Source organism: Lissotriton vulgaris, chromosome 7 (assembly GCF_964263255.1).
Source record: "Lissotriton vulgaris chromosome 7, aLisVul1.2, whole genome shotgun sequence".
In the NCBI taxonomy this organism is placed as follows: domain Eukaryota; kingdom Metazoa; phylum Chordata; class Amphibia; order Caudata; family Salamandridae; genus Lissotriton; species Lissotriton vulgaris.
In genome coordinates, this window is record NC_141695.1 from 1455510376 (window position 1) to 1455532843 (window position 22468).

The following is a 22468-nucleotide window of genomic DNA, read 5'->3' on the forward strand; positions in this document are numbered from 1 at the left end:
CCTAACAGGGCCAGCTTCTGTAGTGTTATGGGGTGCCTATCCCTGGGACACTGCTGTTTGCTATGGTAGGGCGAGAGTTCTCTTTCAAGTAGGAAAGCAGATTGCTTTTCCTCTGAGAGAGGAGCATGTAAGCTGGTCTCTCTGACAAAAAGGAATGCTGGCTCCCGAAGGATGCAGGGAGTCGGCTGGAGCTCTCCCCACGGTGCTGAACATTTTATTTGAGCACCGGGGGATGGGGTCCCCGGGGATTGAAAAAAATTAGTGATAGAGGCTACTTTTTTTAATGGTATATTTAGTGTACGTGTACTGTGCGAATTCTGAAAGTCGTTTCACATAAGCGTACGTAAGCAAGAAAAAATCAATAAAAAATATATATTTTACAGATATCTATCAAGTTTATGTGTTTATATGTTGGTTGCTTGTAATGAGAACTTTTCTCTTTATTGGTACTTATAAGTAAGTGCTTATGCATAGTCTAAAATTGTTGAGGAGCAGTGTTTTATACAGTGCTGAACTTTTGACCTCTGTTGACAGTTGACTTTTGCATGATCTGTTGGGGGTAGGCTGGCAAGTTATGTCAGTTGGAAAGGTTTGCAATAGAAATTTGTGTTTCATTTTGAATTAATGTGTGAAGGATGTTAATTTGTTGTTTATATGTTTGTATGTGTAAAATGAGAGGGAAAATGTTCCATTTTGTGGTTTTGCTGGAAATACTGAACTAGAGAGATTTTGTTTAAGAATATCTACTGTGTGAGTGGTATTCTTCATAATCTAGAAATCAATTTGAAAGGTAAGATGATAAATTGTATGAGAATGTGTGTGGTGCATCTTTGTACATTAAGGAATTATGGGGCATATTATCAAGACAGGTGATGGAATTCCAATCGAAGCCCATGTTAGATGTGAATGACATCTAACATGAGCTTCAATTGGAATTCCATAGAGCCAATTATCAAGCCCATTATCGCCACTTTAGCGGCAGTTTCCTGCCAATAAACCGGCAATAATTTTATCGCCCAGGCTTGATAATATGGCCCTATATTCGAACATTTTTGCATATTTTCTACACTCTCTTGTTATACTCCCCCCTGTCTCATCTTACTCCTTCCTCTTTCATTATACTATCTTGTTTTTCATATACTCTGCTCTCTTTTTATACTTTTATTTCATACTGGCTCCTCTTTTTGCATATTTGTCCTCTTTATATTCTCTCTTGCCTTTATATTCACCACTGTTGTCATAGTTCTTACTGTCTTCTCATAGTACTCCCTCTCTCCTTATACGTTCAGTCTTCCTTTAAAATTGTCTTTTGTCCACATTTTTGTGTCTGTGTATTTTTACAGTCTTTCCTCTTTCTTCATATATACTCTTCTTTTCTTATATTCTCTGCTTCTTTGTATTCTCGCTGTTCTTTGTAGGTACTCCCTATTGTTTTCTCACACTTTTCTTTTTCTTCTGATACTCTTCTCTCTGTACTCACATTTCTCCTCTCTTTTATTATACTTTGCATTCTCTACTAATATTGCTGTCTTTTCTTATTGTCATATTTGTCTCCTCATTTCCCCCCTGTTTTTATACTCCCCCCGTTTTCATATTCTCCTCTCTTTTCTCTTACTTGTGCATGTCTCCTTGTAGTACTGAGTTTTTCTTATATTTCCTTTTGTCCTATACTCCTTCTCTCTGTGTTCATATTTGCTTCTTTTTCTTCATTTTCCTTTTCTCTTTTCATTTTCTGTCCTCTCTGTTTATGCTTCTTAAATCTGTTGATATTGTTTGCTCTCTTCTATTACTCCTCCTTGACTCCTTGCATGCACTCTGCAGCACTTTCCTCATATTCTTCATATTTTCATACTGATCTCTCGCTTTATATTTGTTTCTCTTGTCACTCTTCTGCCTCTTTCCTCATGCACTTTTCACTCTTCATACTATTCCATCTGTTTATACTTCTTCTTTTCTCCCCAGACTGTATCCTCTGTTCTTGTACATCCCTTTTTTCCTTATGCTCCACTTTTCCCCACATTCTTCGTGCTCTCTTCTGGTACTGTTCTGTCTGTCATTTTTCACACTGTTCTTTGCTAGTATTGGTTTTTTGTTCTTAAAGTTGCGTGTCTTTTCACATATTCCTTCTTTTTTCTTTAGAGTCTTTCTCTGTCTTAATATAGTGCCCCCTCTGTCTTCTTAGTTTCTTTTTTTTTCTTATACTCTTTCTTCTCTCCTCATATTTCCATCTTTCTCTTCATAGTCTCCCTTACCTATCGATACTTTACAGTTTATTCATACTTCCTTTATCCCGTTATATTGCAGTGTCTGTTTATACTCCTCTTTTTTGTTATATTTTCCCTTGTTTAATACTTCTTCCTCTCTTGTTGTAAGTACTTTTATTTTCATAGTCTCACGTGTTCTTATAAGTAATAATATAGAATATTTCATATATTTATTTTTGTAATGTTATATATATATTTTTTAATAGATTCTGTTTATCAATGCTGAAAAAATGGTATCATCCCTACCAAATGTCAAAAGAAGAAACAACGAAAGAAAGTTGTTCATTTGAAGAGAAGTCATCCACAAGATTTACATGAAGAACCATGTGTTAAGAAAAAGAAAAAAAGTTGTGGTAAGAGAAGGAACACTTTTCTGAGGAAAATACTGCAGAAAAAATTGTGTATAGTAAATGGAGGAAAAACCAATTCTTGGAAATTAGAAAAAACATGTTTTTTAATAGAGTTCTGTTAAATTTAATTAAAGAAATTAAGGGATGTAAAAAAAAACATTTTTTATAGGAAGAAGAAAGGTCTGGAAAATATAGTTGAGAAAGCTTTCGAATTGAAAACAAAATTGTTTATTTTAGTAATCAATAGAATTCGATCACTAGATAAACCAATCCATTTAATGAAGGCCAAAAGTAAGTGGAGAAGAGTAATTAACAGAAGTAATTGTTGTGAGTTTTTTTGGGTCAATGGAAACATAGTTCAAGTTCTGAGCCTTTTTAATGAAGAAAGTTATCTTCAGAGTAATGATTTGTTGCATACAGTTGACACTAGTGGTAGTGCTTATGAGGTTAGAAATGGTTGTCCTATTGAGAAAGAGAAAAATGTTCCTAGAAATGCAGAAGAGGTGTTAGCTGATGAAGTTTTAGGGAGATGTCCTAAAATTCCAGTGTACATTTGGAATTGTAGTAGTATTTGTAATGTACGGCAAGAAGCTATTGATTTTTTACACAATTCTTACATAACTATACAAAGAAAAGTGTGAAACAAAAGATTAAGATGTTGCAAGGACTAGACCCTTGCAGAGTAAGAGAAAATACTGGTTTGCAAGGTCATTCTCTGGCTTGTGTTTCTAAAAAAGTATGTCGAAGTGTTTTTCACCATTTCAGGATGTTAGCAGTACCTCATTCTGAAATGAGGAAATTAGTCAGAAGATTGTATTATGCAAAAAGTCCAGCTATACAGTTAAAAAAAGTTGAACAGTGCTCTTTTGCATGGATCTGTATCAAATGTAAATAACTTTTGTGATGAAATTGAGGTTAGTTATTTTGGTCCTGAGGGAGACAGTGTAGAAATTGAGATATTAATAGAAGGAAATGTAGAAGAGAATGTACAACATTGTAGTACAGATAATTTTGAGCGAAATTACAAAGTTTAAGGTGATTTCAGGTGAAAGGCCAAATTATTGTTGTGTCTGTTGTCGACGAACACATTATAAAAATCAGATCAGGAGTATTGATTTGTATTTAAATTGTGAAAAGGAAAATAATAATGAGTGGTAGGATTTTACAACTTATTTGTTGGTAGAGAATTGTTTTACTTTGGGTTCTGATCAGCGTATTTGTAAATATTGTTATAACAAATTAGACAAGAACAAAATGCCTGCTAGAGCTGTGCATAATAATCTTGAGTTGGTAAATATTCCTTCTGAACTGATGGATTTAAATACCTATGAGTCTATTCATATTCAATGTGTGCATCCATTTCAGGCTATTGTTCGGATGGAGCCTAAGACAGGAACATTGCCTCTTTTTGATTTACAGAGGGGATTAAAGGGAAGAGTTGTATATTTGCCTCTAGATTTAAAGAAAAATATTGAAACAATTGGTGTAGAAAATGTAGAGGATGAGCCTTTAGTTACTCTTGTTAATGGCGCTCCTACTAAGAGTAAGAAAATCTGGCAAGAATTAGTGGAATGTTAAGAAAGTGAAAAAGGCAACGTTGTATCTGGTAAAAAATAATGAATATTACAGAAATGTGTATGTGAGAGAAGAAGAAATAACTGTAGAAGAAGATAGTGACTTGCCATCTGGACACATTGAAAAAGTGGATGTGTCCAAAACTGAAGAAATCTACGAACATTACAGTGTTCATCCACTGCATTCTAAAGAAGTGATGGGGAATACTATTGCGTTGTTCCAAATGAAAGAAGCAAAAGGAAGTTCCATTAGTGCATGGGAAAAAAGCTTATAAGATCGCTGTTTCCCTCAATTCTTTCCCACAGGAAAAGGAGGATGATATGATGACCGACCTGTGCAGATTCCTGCATCTGAATACCGGACATCAAGATTATATGCAGAAAATCCAAGATTTCGACAATGTATTCCGTATTTGTTTCATCTTTTTGATTGAGAGTGATTTGTCGGGACTTTCTTATGCAGTAAACCATATATTGAAAACAGGTGTACATCTGCAAAATGTTTCGGAAAAGGAATTTATGGATCAAGTACTGTAGAAAGATAATATTTTGGAATCTCAGCTAAATAATCTCATGGCGTGTCAGCGTGGTACTAATGAGTACTAGTACCGTCGTCATGGGAAACTCAAATGTATGCTAAGTAACTTAGGAACTCCTACATGGTTCCTTATTCTAAGCTGTGCTAAATATGCTTGGGATGATTTACTTACATTTCTTCGAGAGGCAAATCGAAATATACTAAATATTGAATACAAGACACCTGGAGAATTGTGCTCTTTGGATCCAGTTAATGTATGCAGGTATTTCAATCATAGATTTGAAGCTATGATGTCTTTTATCACCAATAAAAAAATCCTCCTCTTGGAGAGGTTTTGGACTTCTTTTGGAAAAAGAAGTATCAAGCAAGAGGTGCTCCTCACATACACATGCTAATATGGATCAAAGATGCTCCCAAATTTGGTACAGACTCAGATGATACTGCGTTGTCTTTTATTGAAGAATATGCTACATGTGATATACCCAAAAGTACACAAGATAAGGACTCAAGACAACAAGTCTTACGATTCCAAAGCCATCGTTGTGGGAAATACTGTCGTCAAAAGTACCAATCTAAGGACAAATTCTACACCAAATGTCGTTTTGCATTTCAACGTCCAGTAATATCGAAAGGAAGAGTGAACAGTTTTATGTCATCTTTGCGACATACTATCACAAGAAAGTCTCCGAAAAATACCTACAACTTAAGAAGAAATGAAGAGTCAAAATATATAAATGACTATAACCCAGTCATTTTGTCCATGTGAAATGCTAACATGGATATTAAATATGTTGCAGACAATTCCATTGCGGTTGCTCGATATGTAACATCGTACATAACAAAATCAGAAAAGAAGGAATTGAAGGAAATGTGGGAAGAGATTTCCCACGAGAAGAGTCTAAGTAAGAAATTATATACTTACAGTTTGAAGATGTTATCTCATCAAGAAATTGGAGCGTATGAATGCTCGGATTGCTTATCATCTGCAAGTCTATACTCCAAATCAAGAAGAATCATTTGGGTGAGTCTAGGTCTTGCTGCAACACATAATCGAGTTCTTAAATCTGTACAAGAAATTGAATATTTAGCTGAAAAAGAGCCAGAAAGTACAACTATTGTGAAAACAAATATGTTGGATACATATTATCCAAATAGAATTCATCCTCTTGAGAACATTTGTCTCTATGAAGTGCTGCAAAACTATATTTTTAAACGGAATATTACAGAAAACATCAATAATGGTATTTATGCTGTGATTGGTTCCAAAGGATGTCTGGTGAAACAAGGAAAAGGACATTTGATTATTCACCGTAAACTGAGTTGCGAAACACCTGACAAAAGGGAATTTTACAATTTAGCTCTTTTGCAACCTTTCAAGCCATGGCGTTCGGAATTGGAATTACTTGGAGATTTCGAGAGGTATGAAGATTCTTTCAATGCAACTAAAGATACTATACAATGTGCTGTTTTTGCTATTTATGTGAAAATGTTGAATGACGAAATTGAGCAAGAAGCTACAATTGCAGCTGAAATAGCTAGAGACAGTTCTTAAGAGAGTCATACTTATGCTCCGTTGAGTCAGGACCCACTATGAGAACCAATTGTTCAAAATGAAGCAGCTACTGCCATGGAAGAGGTGGAAACAGCAATGTATCAAGGTCAAAAAGATGTTAGAAACTTAGGAAATTTGGAAGAACAACTAAATCTTGAGCAGGAAGAAATATATGAGCAAGTGAGAGAACAGATTGACCACAGATTACTTCATGAGAAGAAAGAGTGCTCTTGATCATCATTTGAACCTATCCAAATGTACATGAGTGGACAAGCTGGAACAGGCAAATGTTTTTTAATTAAAGTAATCAGAAGTTTTCTACAGAAAACAACTGAGTCGCATTTGTCTTGTGTTGTCACTGCTCCAACTGGATTAGCAGCCCACAATTTTAAAGGAATTACTTTACATCGTTTATTAATGCTACCAGTAGAGCATGAAAACAAATTAGAATACCACAAGCTATCTGGAGAATCTTGGTGTGAAGTTTCATGAGTTTTGAGGAAAATTTAACTTCTTAATATTGATGAGGTAAGCATGGTATCAAACTTAATGTTTGCTTTTGTGCATTTAAGAATTTAGCAAATTCTTAAAACAGAGTATGACGTATTATTTGGAGGAAAACACGTCATAGTTTTTGGAGATATTCTACAACTGTGTACAAAGTGTCTTTTAACAATCTAATTAGAGGTGCAAGTCAGAACATGGAGTGTAGCCAATGTAAATCAGAAATATCAGCAACATTATGTATACAAAGATATGGACAGTATGTAATTTTAATGCTGCAATGTTGTAGAGGTGATGGAAGAAAATTGGAAAATTTAATAAATTTTTTTGTAGCTGGTCAAGTTTCAATATCAGGAAGAACTTTTGTAGCTGTTGCAATTATTTTTCATGAAGGACTTTCTACAACATCTGGACATTACACTGTTTATTTAAGATGTCTGAAAGGTTGGATACATTGTAATGATAGTCAATTCGTTTTTAAGCAATGTTTGCCTAAAGAGTTACCAAATTCTTACCTAATATTTTTAAAGCCAAAATTTTAAGATCAAAATTTGGCCTTTCTGGGTTATTGCTGTTAAGGTAGATTAGTCTGGTGTTGTATAGTATTTTGTAAGTGAGGTTGAGGAACTTGAAAGTGATCGTCTTGTTGAAATTGAGGCAGTGTAGGTGTATCAGGTGGTGGGTGATGTGTCTGCAGCAGGGGACATTGATGATCACTCAGGTGGAGGTTTTTGGATTTGTTGTAGTTGTTGCAGGTGTTTAGCTGGAATTGTTGTGTAGAGTGTTTTGTCACAGTGTAGTCTGCTGCTGAGGGCCTGTGTCACTGTTCTTCTTCTTTTGGTTAGGGTCCACTTGTAAATGTTGCTGAGTATGTGGAGTGTGTTATAGCAGTACAAGGAGATGGTGTAGACTTGCTTACGCATGGAGAGGGAGAAGTTGAGGATGAATCCTAGGTTGTGGACATGGTTGGTAGGTGTTGGTACTGTCCACAGTGTAGTTAGCTAGCAGGAGTCGTTAAAGGCTGAGGGGGTGGGTCTGAGAATGAGTACCTTCATTTTGTTCGAGTTCATGTTTAGAGAGCTGCTCTTTATGTAGTTGGTGATGTCCTTCATTGTGTTGTGGAGGTTGCTTTTGGTGGTATGTCGCTTTTTGGTGAGGAAGAGGATGAGCTGGGTGTTTGTTGGCATAGGAGATGTTGTTAAATTGTGATGGTGGGCTACTTGTGTGATGGTGGCCATGTAGATGTTGAATAGCGTCGGGTTGAGGGATGAAGACTGGCAGACGGAGCAATTGATTTCGGAGGTTTTGGATCAGAAGGCTGGGAGGTAGATGCTCAGGATTACTATTGGACAGTTTGCAAAGTAAGAATTTGACGCATACTATTTGGCCGTGCGGAAAAGTATGTGAAAGCAATAACGAGTTTTTGTTGTATATTTTGTAAGCATATATTTGTAAGTAACATTATTTACAGTGTATGGAAATTAATCATAATGTTTTGTTATTTTATGATTGTTTGAGATGTGTCATATTTACATAAGAAATTGCTCTTAGAAAAAACATTTAAGATATGTTTTATTTCTATTTCTTAGATTGTTATTGAGAATGTTGAATTTTTTTTAAGATAATCTTATTGTCTTTTTTTGCCCGCTGTTATGTGATGAGTGGTGTTGAAGTCACTGTTTCTAGTGAAATTCAATATATACTGAGAACAGCAAAAAAGGCAAATGTAATAGTTTACAAATTATTTTGTATTGTAAAAGATATATTGTAACTGTATTTTTTTGTGTCTTCCACAGATGAAAATTTTATAATGTATAATTTTTTAAATATTTATAATGCTTAAGGTAAGTACAAAGAACTGTTGAAAATGGTCGATGGATTGTGCTTCAACCAAACTGAAGTAACAAAATAAGGATTGGAGAACATTAGTGTGTAAAGATGGTTTGTATTTTTTAAAGACATTTAAAAAAAAATGATAAAGTGAGTGTACCTGTCAGAACCCGCAATTAATCAGTGGGCATGATAATGGCTTATCTAAACCCTAGCTGGTGCAGGAGAGATGAAGTATCCGCAAGGAAATAGACTTGGAGTGCTTTAGTGCAATAGAGAAATTCAAATATGGCCGTGTCGAGGAAAGCCGCGGTGGCGGTGTAGTCATTTACCACACACCTGTGTGGAATCCTTGGTGAGGCGAGCGCTCCCTAACGATTGCGCACTTCACCTACAACGTTCCGGAGTTCAGACCCGTTTTGAATTGCTTCAGAGATTTTCCTGAAGAAAAAGTGCAAAGGTTGAAGATAAACACTAGAGGAGAGGCTAGTTCAAAAGACGAAGGAGTAGGTAATTAGTAGCGTTAGACTAGATAAGGAATAGAGATAGAGTGGGGTAGGTTATTAAATAATTGTTCTTTGTTATTTCCGTTATGTATGCGTGTCAATGATACAAAGATGGTTTGTATCTTTTATATAGATTAGAAAATTTTAAAAGATAAATGAGTGTTCTAGTATTCTTTGCATTTCACTACAACACATGTACTAGTTTGGACCAGGTAAGGTGAATATAGATATTGTACTTTTTTTGCTACTGTATTTTATAATAACTGCCTGTTTTTTTTCAGATAGTGATAAGGAGTGACTGGTTTGGTAATTTAAGAAATTTTAAAACTGTACGTTCATATACATAATTATAAATATATATTGTTATAAAGTAATTGAGAATGATATTTATATAATATTTATTAAATGGCAAATCCGTTGATAAAGCTAGTTTTGTGTTTTGTATTAGGAAAAAAGATCAAATAAAGTGTTTATGTTTTTGTAGAAGGAGATCAGCATAACACATTTACAATGGAAAATCCAGAAAACAATATGGAAGATGATTTTGAAAATACTAACACTGTCATAGAAGAGATGAACATAGCTTTTATGAGCATCGTTATTGAAGTGGAAGAAATAAATGTTGGAGATATCAGGTGTGATTTTCTTGATGAAACCTTAGATTATGCTTTTGTGGAAGCAATAGATGAGATTGAGATTCATCAGATGACTTTTGAAAATGATATCCAGGAAAAAGAATTTCCTGATGAAATTATAATGGAAGCTGCATTAACTTGTGAAATGTTACAAGAATAAATATATTATTATATAAAAATAATGGTTTGAGACACTCTGCTTCCAGAATTGTAATCATTTAGCTACTACCCAAGTAGTCATGGTGCAAAGTGGGCCTTAGGGTATGGACTGTTTCAAACTGTTATAGACAACATACGTTTTTTTTATGCACCGGCAAACTTGTCTTTTATAGGTTCTATTTCCGAGTGTGTATCATTAGACTTTCACGAAACACTCTAACACTACTGGTTCAATGTTCTAGTGAGTCATTCAGCAGTATGTGCTTATGTATATACTGTTCATAAAGTGAAGCTGCTATACATTCAGCCAGACACTCTCACTTGGCAGTTTCACATTCAACATACACTACTAATGTATTTATTTATTCATTTATGAACTACACTTTCATTTTGACAAACTTTCACAGACTAATATAGAAATATAGTTCTTTCTTTGACCAGTGAAGGTAGGTCTGATAAGAACTGTTTTATTTGTCTTTTTAGTTTTCTATTTTTGTTGTATTTTTTCAACAAGTTTTTTTTTAAAAAAACTGAAAAATGGAACTGGAAACAAAAAAAGTGTGGAACAGGAACAAAATTAATGTTTTGGACAACGGTGCTCTTCTTTAGTCTTCCCAATGAGATCAATAGGCTGCTGATTGTAACAAAGTAATTTGTTGCAATATTTGCAACGAAATTTGAGATCAGGAAACTGTGGCACAATAATAGGATGGGGACTGCTCGGAGGAGGTGGTGGTGGAGATGAGGTAGTAGGAACTGCAAGTTGAGGATTCTCCTGCAACGTTTGTGTTGCCATCCTTGTATATATATTTAGATGCAAATTTTCTGACATGGTGAACCATGCTGGCTGTATTGGAAGAGTACTTTTTAGCGGGATCAACCCTGGAATGAGTAACCTCACAGATCTTGCAAGTTACTTTCGATGTATTGACTTTTTTCAGTCCCTCAGGATATGTAAAAAACCTTCCAAATGAAAGCTTCTTTTCTCTTTTTCTGAAGTTGCTCAGCGACAAATTCTTCCTCATAGGAATGTTCTGAAAAAGAGTAGCCATTGCATAGTTTGGTTCCAAAGGAGTACAGCTCCACAGAATAGATGCTTCTCTTGAGAAAGTCCAAGTAGAATGATCAAAATAGGAAGGGTTTTTCAACAAATTAAATATGAAGTATTAGGAACAAATCAAAACTTTCCTTTTATGCTCACATGACTTTGCGTACACTTACAGTGCATTTACTGTGCGTTTACGTTGTGAGTACGTACGACGTATAGTTGCATTTTTCCTAATTGCTTTCAAAAGTAATATATACGGTTATTAAAAGTTAAAGAAAGTATTTTCATGATTATCCCAGATAATGTCTTTCCTTAGTATGTACATTAAATACATAAATATATGTTTTTGAACAATTGGAAACTTTCGCACCGTACACGCACTGGGCGTCGTACATGACGTCACACGAGAGCGTCGATGCGACGCGTAATGTCAAAACATATTCGTAACGTATGCATTGGTACGCGCATTGGATGATTACTTGTACAAGGTATGTGCGATCACCGTATGCGTACAGTACGAATATACAAAAAGGAAATATATAGATTTAATTTTCATAAATTGGGGAAAACATTAATTAATAAAAACATTATTTTAGACTTTTGTTTTGTTATTATTTTACATTAGGAATATGAAATATAACTAAAAAAAGAAAAAAAAACTATAAATAATTATATTAAAAATGTAGGAAATTAGTATAGAAAGACAGAAATATAATATTGAATACCTTTAAAAATTATCATTTACAAAACCTTTGAAATTCACTGAAAAAACCATAGGTTTCACACCCGCTATAGTTAGGAATTAGCATTTAAAAATCCTTTGAAATTCACTGAAAAAACCATAGGTTTCAGCCACGTTATAGTTAGGAATTAGCATTTAAAAAACCTTAGAAATTCACTGAAAAACATAGGTTTCACACATGTTATAGTTAGCTGGACACTTCACTCATACAAAACCTTTGAAATTCCCCATTATAGTTAGGTCAGCTAACTATAACTTGCGTGCCCGCAATGCTCTGCTGATGATGTCACTCATTACATCACTCGTGACATGGTTAGTGATATCACTCATAACATTACTGATGTCATCACAAATGCTAATTCCTAACTATAACGTGACTGAAACCTATGGTTTTTTCAGTGAATTTCAAAGATTTTTTAAATGCTAATTCCTAACTATAACGGGTGTGAAACCTATGTTTTTTTCAGTGAATATATATATATATTCATGCTGGAGACGATTGGACAATAAAACCACCTTTGCATATTATTGAAGCGTATTTCGTAGTCTGTACCTGTGTGAACGTTGGCATCCCAGGCCGAGGAGCAGGAGTTGGATACGATATATATATATATAATTATATATATATATAGTTTCATTTAGAATGAGTGGGAGAGCATGAGAGCATACCCACTGGGGAACATTTAAGCACACTGCATTAACAAGAAAGGACGGCCACGCCCACTGAGCAGGTGATTTTGAAATTTAAAAGTACGCGTTTGAAAGCAGCTCTCACTCATCTTAAACTACCACTGAAGGTGGGAGAAAAGAACTCCTGAAACGCGTCTGGCTGGTGTATGGACTATTACGTTGCCAGTGGTCTGTTGTGTGCTTGCTGACAAGTTTTCAATAAATCTGTTTGAACCACGATATTCCGGTGGCCTGTAATCCTTTGGGGTTATCCTGCATGTTTGGAGATACATACATACATACATACATATATATATATATATATATATATATATATATATATATATATATATATATATATATATATATATATATATATATATATATATATATATATATATATAACCTACTGGCGGTCGCCAGTAGGTATATATAGTTAGGATTTTTTTCCTATGGGATTTTTGAAAATTCTATGTATAATAACTTTGGCATTTGTGGACGGAATTGGCTGAAATTTTCAGGAAAATGGCACATTTTGTTTCTGAGTAGCCCCTAAAAATTTGGGGGGGTTTCGTTAAGGGAGGGCCGAGAAAAAAGGGGGGTCCCAAAACGCGTTTTTAACATTGAGTTTTCCATAGGGCGGTTGGCCTCACTTTTAGCTCGAACGGTTGAATGGATTTGCACGAAACTTGTAGGGACTGTTAGCCCGATGTGCCTTTGCTAGGTCTCAATATATGTGCTCCAGTGGATTTTGAGAAATTAACGTTTTAAAAAACAGATATATCTGTGACAGCGTCCCGGGTAGCGCTCCGGTTCGCGTACTTTTCGCGTAACGGAACTTTGCGAAGCGAAGCTGATTGGCTCTCCGGTGTCTGTCAACATTCTAAACAGTCCGGAGCGGCCGCCATCTTGTCTCTCGGTAGGATCGAGAAACAAGAGGAGGCCAAAACGAAGGGGGAAATGACCATAAGGGGCATAGTAGATCCTCCCTGAACCCCTAGGTTTGATGTGCAGCTTTTAAAAGGACCCCGCGGGGCAAAAAAAAAAAAATGTTTTTTTTCCGTGGGGTGCCCCCGGTTCCCCCCCCTGGAGCGGTCCGGGGAGCGTACTATAAGGAAACAAGAATGATAGACTTTTTAAATATTGTATGTTTATTGATTGTTCGTTTTGTTGTTTTTTTTGTTTTTTTTATTTAAGTAGCAAAATGTAGGTACCAATGCAGTAACATAAAAAAGTTGCACAGTGTACTATAAGTCTGACTTTACATTATAATCAATTTGGTACTAGTTTATGAATTACATATGAAAATGATTAAAGACTCGAACAATTTTTGATTATTAAATATAAATTTATTCTTCTGATTCTTTTTCAAAATTTAATAGACTGTCCGAAATGTCCTCTTGTTGAGTGAACATAACTTCCCACATTTTATCATCCTCATAATGAAGTAACAAATCCACAGATTCTACACATTGTCGAAGTTCTTGGTCTCGTGATTCGTCCATGAATTCCAAGTCAATGCTTTCAATTATTTCCTCATTTTTTATCTCTAGGGCAATTTCAAAGGAAACGTTCTGTTCTCCTTCCATTTTTGTGCTGAAATTTTCATAAAAAATAAATATATCAGTAGAGATAGGGCAATGTTGTGTTTAAGTTCAGACAGGTACTTGTGAGTTTATAACAGAGAAGTTATCTATGGGCTCTGTATGGTTTCAGGCGTGAAGTAGTACTATTAAAAAGTGCTTGCGAAAAAGCCTAAGTAAATTCATTATTATAACACAGAAACGTAAATCAATCCATAATTATAATAAACAAGCCTTTCTCAATGTCTAACTCTTACAGAGGGATAGTATATAACTATCTGAAAATGTTTTCCAAATTAATTTAAATTGTATAACATAGTTCTCCGGTCAAATTTTTAAAATAACATCTTACCTTTTAAAAACAAGTTTAAGTTGTCAGTGAAAATGTTCTTGCAATGTACTTCAGGAAGTAGTAGTCAAAATGGCTGTGTTTTTCTCTCTTTCTTTATATATATTCAGGTAATAATCAATCAAATGTTAGGTAAAAAAAAGTAGAAAATGAAAGTAACATTTTAATTGGTTGTCAAGTCCAACACTTCAGATGTGTTTTGTGAAGTAATTTACCTCAGGGAATTTAGAGAGGTCTACATGCTAAATGGCTAAATGGAATTCCAACCAAATTTGTGAAAATGGTAGGGATTGGTATGTAGTATGAGCTAATGTATATTTGGTGAAAGTGTCTCCGATGGTTTTTCTGCAAATTACTTTTCCACCTTTTTTAAGCGAGCGCTTCTCAGTGCGTGTCCCGGTACGCGAACCTGCAGCGTTACGGGAGTCCTCCATTTTGTGTTTCGGTAGAATTGAGATACAAGATGGAGGGTAAATAATGTTCAGAATGGGTAGAAGGGGGCACGGTAGACATATCCTGACCCCCTAGGTTTTCTGAGGGTGGCTGAGGAGTCCCATATGTGCGGGCATTTACCTTTTTTTGATGTGGGGGGAAATGAAAAAAATTGCCAAATAAAATTTTCTTTTATATGGGACCTCCTTGGCTGTTCTTTTAAAAACCTCCTTGTCCCTTGCTCCTCTTCCTCTTCTTCCTCTTCTTCCTCCTCTTGTTGGAGGATGACCTGAGGAGATGTTCCTCTCTTCCTTGGAGATGGTGGTGGTGGTGGGGGTCCACCAGCTACAGCAATCATTGAAGCCATTTGTAAGGTCGTCAATGTAGGTCTTTCTCTCATAAAAATGAAAGTCAGAGTGAGGAAAAAAGGTGGGACTTTCATCATTTGGGAAAAAAAATGTTCTAAACCAATGAAAAGTGTTAATTTTAGGTCATATGACCAAGCCTTCCATCATTAGGAAACTAAAAGTAAAATGAACCAAAGAAAAGTTTTATAAACAAGTCACATGACCTGTTATGCTTACGTTACGCGCTCCGCGCCGCGCCCCAGATCACTTCCGGGGCGCTGTGCTTCGCGCCTCGATTCGCATTCCAGAGCGCTTCCGGGTGCGCTAACGCGGCGCGTCATAAGACGCATTACGCGGTAACGCGATACGTCGCGCTTACGGGACGCGTCACGATGTTGCTTTCTAACGCGGTACTTGTGCTAACGGAACGTTTACCGGTTGGCGGACCGGGTCTCGGAATAAATTGAAGCTAACGGGAAGCTGCCTGGTTCGCGGACCGGCAGCGAAACAAAAAAAATTAAATAAATATTTAAATTAAAAAAATATAATACAAAAATATAAAATATATATTTTTGAATTAGAATAAGAATACATTTTACAGCTTTTGATATTTGCTATTAAAAAAAACATTGAAATTCACAGAATAAACCATAGGTTATAGACCATATATAGTTAGGAATTAGCATTTACAAAACCTTGAAAATTCACTGAAAAAACCATAGGTTATAGACCATATATAGTTAGGAATTAGCATTTACTAAACCTTATTTTACTCACACAAAACCATTGAAATTTGCATATATAGTTAGTTGCACTAACTATATATCGCGCACCCGCAATCCACTGCTGATGATGTCACATATTACATCATTCATGACATGGTCAGTGATATCACTGATGACATCACTGATGACATCTCAAATGACATCACTGATGACACCTCAAATGACATCACTGATGACATCACTGATGACATCTCAAATGACATCACTGATGACATCACTGATAACATCTCATTTGACATTACTGATCACATCACTGATGATATCATTCATGTGATAATACGATGAACCTCTTCAGACTCTAATATAACCTAAGATACAATCAGTGTAAAACAGACACTCACAGACTGCCACTCATCCATGGAGTTACTCACACACCTAGTCAGTCATGCAAAGAATCAATCACACCTCCATTTCCTTAACTATACAGTTATACACACCTTACCTATTCAAACATATACCAACGCATATTTACTCTCTTATACAATCCCTGATACAAGTTCACAATGATCCATACAGCCACTCACACATTCACTGGCTCTTATGCACAGTTATTTATATATGTCAACTCTCACATGTACTGTGTTTTACATATGTACTTACTTTGACATGTAGCACTGAGATATCCATTCACTCACCAATACACTCATGCACACAGTCAACCGCCCATACAGCTGTTTCCACATGCACTGTTGAACCCATACATCTCGTGAATCAACTGCTCACACATCTATGCACAGAGTCATACACCTCCCAGCCACCCACACACACACTCAGTCTCCCATACAAATACTTGGGCAACCAATCAATAACCCATATAGTTACTCATATAGCTACTGATCAACACATGCAGCAGTTTACAGAACAACCGAGATAATGATGCACAAATTAAGACAGTTTAGTCACTAACCCATGCACTCAGTGAGACACATTTAATCACTCACTCATACAGTCAGTCATGCACCTACTAAATCCTTCATCCAGACACTGATACATCCACTCATTCTTCAATATGTAAGACATATTTTAGCTTTACAGAAACATACAGTCACTGGATGTTGTCATCAGTGATGTCATCAGTGATGTCATTTGAGATGTCATCAGTGATGTCATCAGTGATGTCACTGACCATGTCATGAATGATGTAATATGTGACATCATCAGCAGTGGATTGCGGGTGCGCGATATATTAGTGCAACTAACTATATATGCGAATTTCAATGGTTTTGTGTGAGTAAAATAAGGTTTAGTAAATGCTAATTCCTAACTATATATGGTCTATAACCTATAAAAAACATAGGTTTCAGGGACGGTATAGTTAGAAATTAGCATTTAAAAAACCTTTGAAATTTACTGAAAAAAACATAGGTTTCAGGGACGTTATCGTTAGTTGGCCATTTCAATCTTATAAAACCAGAGAAGTTCGGCCAGTATAGCTAGTTCACCTAACTATAACTCATGACCCTGCAATGCACTGCTGATGACGTCACATATTACATCATTCATGACATGGTCAGTAACATCACTGTTAACATCTCAAATGACATCATCCACATGATAATCTGATGCACCTCCTCACACCCTAATATAACTTTTGATACACCTACTCTAAAATACTAGCAACCATCATTATAACCATAAACACACCAAAACCAGTTACTACATACCCACTCACTGATTCCTAGGTCTACCCACACATCCACTCATTCACCCATACAGTCACTCATACATGCTGTGACTCATTGTTACAGCACTATCATATGCATTCATACACCTATACAGACACTCACACACCGCCACTCATCCTTAGCGTTACTCACACACCTAGTCAGTCAGGGAAAAAATCTATCTCACTTCCATTTACTCACCTATACAGTTATACAAAAACAAGCTTATATAATCATACAGACACTAACACATATTTACTCTCTTATACAATCAGTGATACAACCACACATTCATCCATACAGCCACTCTCACAATCACTCACTCTCACATATAGTACATTTATATACTCTGACACTCACATATACTGCCTTTAACATATGTAGTTACTCAAACATGTTCCACTGAGACATCCATTCACTCACCAACACACAAATACACACACTCACCCACCCATACAGACCTTCACAGATGCACACCTGAACCCATACACCCAGTGAATCACCCACTCACACATCCATGCACGAAGTTACACACCCCCCACCCACCAAAACAGAGACTCGGGCACCCATACAGATACTCAGAAAACCAATCAATACCCTTTAAAACACTCGTTTAGCTACTCACCAACCCATGGAAGTGCTTGCACACCAACTGACAGACTGATACAGACATTTACATAGTTTAGTGACTAACCCATGCATTCACTAAGACACGTTTAATAACTCACTTATACAGACAGTCACGCACTTACTAAATCATCTATTCAAACACTTATACACCCACTGATTCTTCAATACCCCTAGGCATATATACATATATATATATATATATATATATATATATATATATATATATATATATATATATATATATATATATATATATATATATATATATATATATATATATATATATACATATATATATATATATATATATATATATATATATATATATATATATATATATATATATATATAAAACATATTTAAACTTTACTGAAACACACAATCACGTGGATGATATCATCAGTGATGTCATTTCAGATGTCATCACTGATGTCACTGACCATGTCATGAATGATGTAATATGTGACGTCATCAAAAGTGCATTGCGGGGGCACGAGTTATAGTTAGCTGAACTAACTATAACGGCTAAATTTCTCTGGTTTTGTACGAGTGAAATGTCCAACTAACTATGTCATACATGAAACCTATATTTTTTCAGTGAATTTTTAATTTTTTAAAATGCTAATTTCTAACTATAATGTCCCTGAAACCTATGTTTTTTTCAGTGAAGAAAAAAAAAAATATATATATATATATATGTGTATGTGTGTATATATATATATATATACATGTGTGTGTGTGTGTGTGTATAGATATACACATACTCACAATCACAAACATTCATACTTAGCTTATATGTGTGGTAAATACATATCTGGTAAAAACCTGTGTGGTAAAAATGTGTGGTAAAGGCACTGTGTGGTAAAGGCTGTTTCCCACTAAGACACACCCTGGGCTCACACCTTAAAACTATATGTGCATTAATGGAATTTAGCCATTTAAGCAGACTGTTACAATTGAGGTGCCTAAGACCAAGGGAGTGTCATAGTTACTTAGAAGAGCCAGTCAGGAAATTTTCAGAAGAGGCTACAGAACGTCTAGAGTAGTCTTAGGTGCCTGCAACATAAACGAGATATAGGAGTGCCTGGGGAGTTCTGTTATGTTAGTGCATGGTTGGATCCTGCAAGACTGATGAGAATAGGATACAATTATTTAGCAGAACTATTTAGGAAGGGGGTTGAGTTATAAGACTGTAAATTGTTACAGGTCAGCAATAGCAGAGGGGTATTTTTTAAACGAAAGCATAATAATTAGTAGGAATACGTTTATTGGTAGAGTCATAAAAGGGATGAGGTTGAAGAGACTCCAAAGACAAAATATGATTATTTGGGGGATGTGACTTTATTTTTAGATTTATTAATGTCTCACTCAAGTGAGGTAATAGCCACCAGAATCCAAATGCTGGAATAATTTACATATGAAATGTCAATTGACAGTTGATCTTTGGAATGTGAAGTCCTTTAGCACTCAAATGAATTGTGTGTCTTTTCCTAGTGATATGCTGTTGATAAACAAGGGAGGGCTGGGTGCTTATCTTCCCATTTCGTACTGTTCTGATGCAGTTGGGACTGAAAGAATTGAGGGCCTCATTTATGAAGTTTTGCGGTGGGGAAGTGCAGCAGGCCTAGATGTCGTGCTTTCCAACAGCAAAAGAAAAGAGCAGGAATGCACCGTATCTATGAGATTCCTGCCGGCGCACTGTGGGCTTCTGTCTGCCAGCGCAGGCACCTTTACACCATGGTGCAAGGGTGCCTGTATTGCAGGGATGATTATTTTTGTACAGGAAGGGAAATCTTTCTGTACAAAAATAATCAAAAGAGGCATTTTCCTCTTTCTATGAGTGCTGCATTCTGCAGCACATATAGAAAAAGGAAAAACAAGGAGAAATAACAGTATTTCTCCTCGTTGTGCCTCCCTTATGCCTCCCCTGGGGAGGTGGAAGCTTTTGGCGCTGCCTCAGATTTGCGACACAAAAAGTGACGTTCCAGCAGCGCAAGGGGCCTCATAAATGAGGCCCGTAGTCTGAGCATTTTACCAGTTCAGATTGTTTACTATCATGCACATCTTCCCAGATGTTTTCTTTCTGACGCTGCTATATTTGTGCTGGTATTTGGTGGTGGGTCTCAGCTCTCATTTTTGGGCATTAGTACCAGTCACAGCCGGTGCAGGTAAGCGTGGTGGGGTTGTGGAGTGGGGCGGCAGGGGGGAAGTCAACAGCTGATGGAATAGGTTTTAATTATTTATTTATTTTTAGTTATTCCGCCATCTGTCGATTTCCCGACCGCCCCCGTACCGCCTCGCCCAGCTTACCTGTGCCAGTCGCCACTGATTAGGACCTAGTTTAAATCATCAAACTTTGACCCAGAATAAGAGAAAGGAAGGCAGAAACAGGAGAAAGAAGGACAGAGAGAAATATGGGTAAAAAGTGTCAAACAGAGAAATCAGTAATGAGTAAAACTTGCAAGAGTGAGATAAATAGACAGGAGGTGTTGCCTTGGAAGAGAGAGAGAGTTCATGAGACGTAATCAAGAAGACACAGCTTTGATGTTCAGACAAATGGGCATTCGGTAGCCCATATGGTGGGCTTCTAAGAAAGACTTTGGGACTCTGTGCTTATTGTTTACACATGAACCACAAATTTCTAGGTTATTCTCTCATTGTCCATCTTTTAATTTCACAATTTCAAAATCTTTGTCTTTACCTTCGCTGTCACTCTCCTTTGTTTTTTCACACCTCCCTTTTTCATTTTTATTTCACTCCTCCTTCCTTTATCCCAGGGGAAATGAGGCTTTGCTTTTCTATGTAGTACAGTAAGTATTTAATCTCTCTGTTAAATGGGCTGCTAAGTGTACAGTCTGTGCAAAAGGTGATTGTTATATTTCAGACATCACATTCTAGCCCATTACTCCAGGGAGAGAGCTGCCGTCATTTCTAAGAGAAAATCCCTGTAGTCATTTGTACCAGCAGTGGCACACTTATGTTTTTTTTCCCCTTATCACGAAGATTACATATTTACAGGGTGCTAACCTTTTTAACACGCCAATATATCCACTCTTTTTATTTCAGGCCAGGGACAAGGGGTAACCAATATCGCTGATGACTAGTGAGCAAACAAATATGATTCCTGGACCACGTAATGCAGAGTTTCCAATACATAATGTAAGTAGAACAAAGTATAGGACTAAGTTATGTGCTTTGATATAATCTAGTCATTTTAAGGCTTTGATTACAGTGAAATCTAATCTGTCTGGTGCAAGGATTTAGTTAAATTAGGTAACGCAAAATGTTGGATCTGCCACACTTCCATTACCTACAAAGGCCCAACCTTTGCTGCGTATTATGGGAGTCATCATGTGTAGCTATGCTCTACAGTTGTCACAGAGTTTATTGCAGATCACTGGGCCAAAGTTAATAATCAATATGAACTGAATTGTACCTCAGGTACAGAAGTAATGTGAGATGGCAGCAGACTGGTTTGAGCAGAAAATGTCTGCTGGCCCTAGTTTGACAGTTCTTTCTGTACATCCCCTGCAACCTGTCATGTTCACGGGTGGTAGCGGTGAACGTACGCAGAGGTAGGCCGTAATTTGCGCTAATTAATAAACCACACAGACACATTTAGTGGGTACCACTTCACTGGCTCTGCAACGCCCCGAGCCCCTTTATTTAACCTTGACATCCTTATGTCACAGGCATGACTATCGGGACTAACACACAGAGCGGGAGTTACAAGAACACCCCTGGGGTGGATTAACACATTAGCCTGCCCATCGGGGACCACATAACACTCCTCCTGTACCAGCAACAACAACAAAAAAAAACAACATAAAAATACCACAAGGCTGTGCAAAAAAAACATGCATCTAGAAATTAGTGTTCACTTCGTAAAGTTTGCTCAATATATTACAAAGTTCTTCGAGATGACCTGGCTGGACAAGGTCAAAGCTGATACCTCTCTGCACCTCCTCATCGGACGTCAACCTCGGGCCCCTGGGATTCTTCTGGGTGGGGCGGCAGGTCGCACTCAGGTGTCCCACATGGCAACTTCTCCGGCGGACACGTATCTCCCATTTCGGACAGCGACAGCCTCAGACCAGGCGATTCGAGACTGTCAAATCCTCCACCAGCTCCAGACTACTCATCTGACCCCAGTTCTGGCATACTTGGGACCGTTAGCCTCTCTGCTTCACTGCTGCCAGAATTCCGGTAGGCCTTGAAAAAGGACACATTCCTGGGTATAGTCTCTACATTCTTCACCGCTGTGATCTTGGGCCCCTGCACTTTTTGGACTTTCCAGGGTTAAAGTT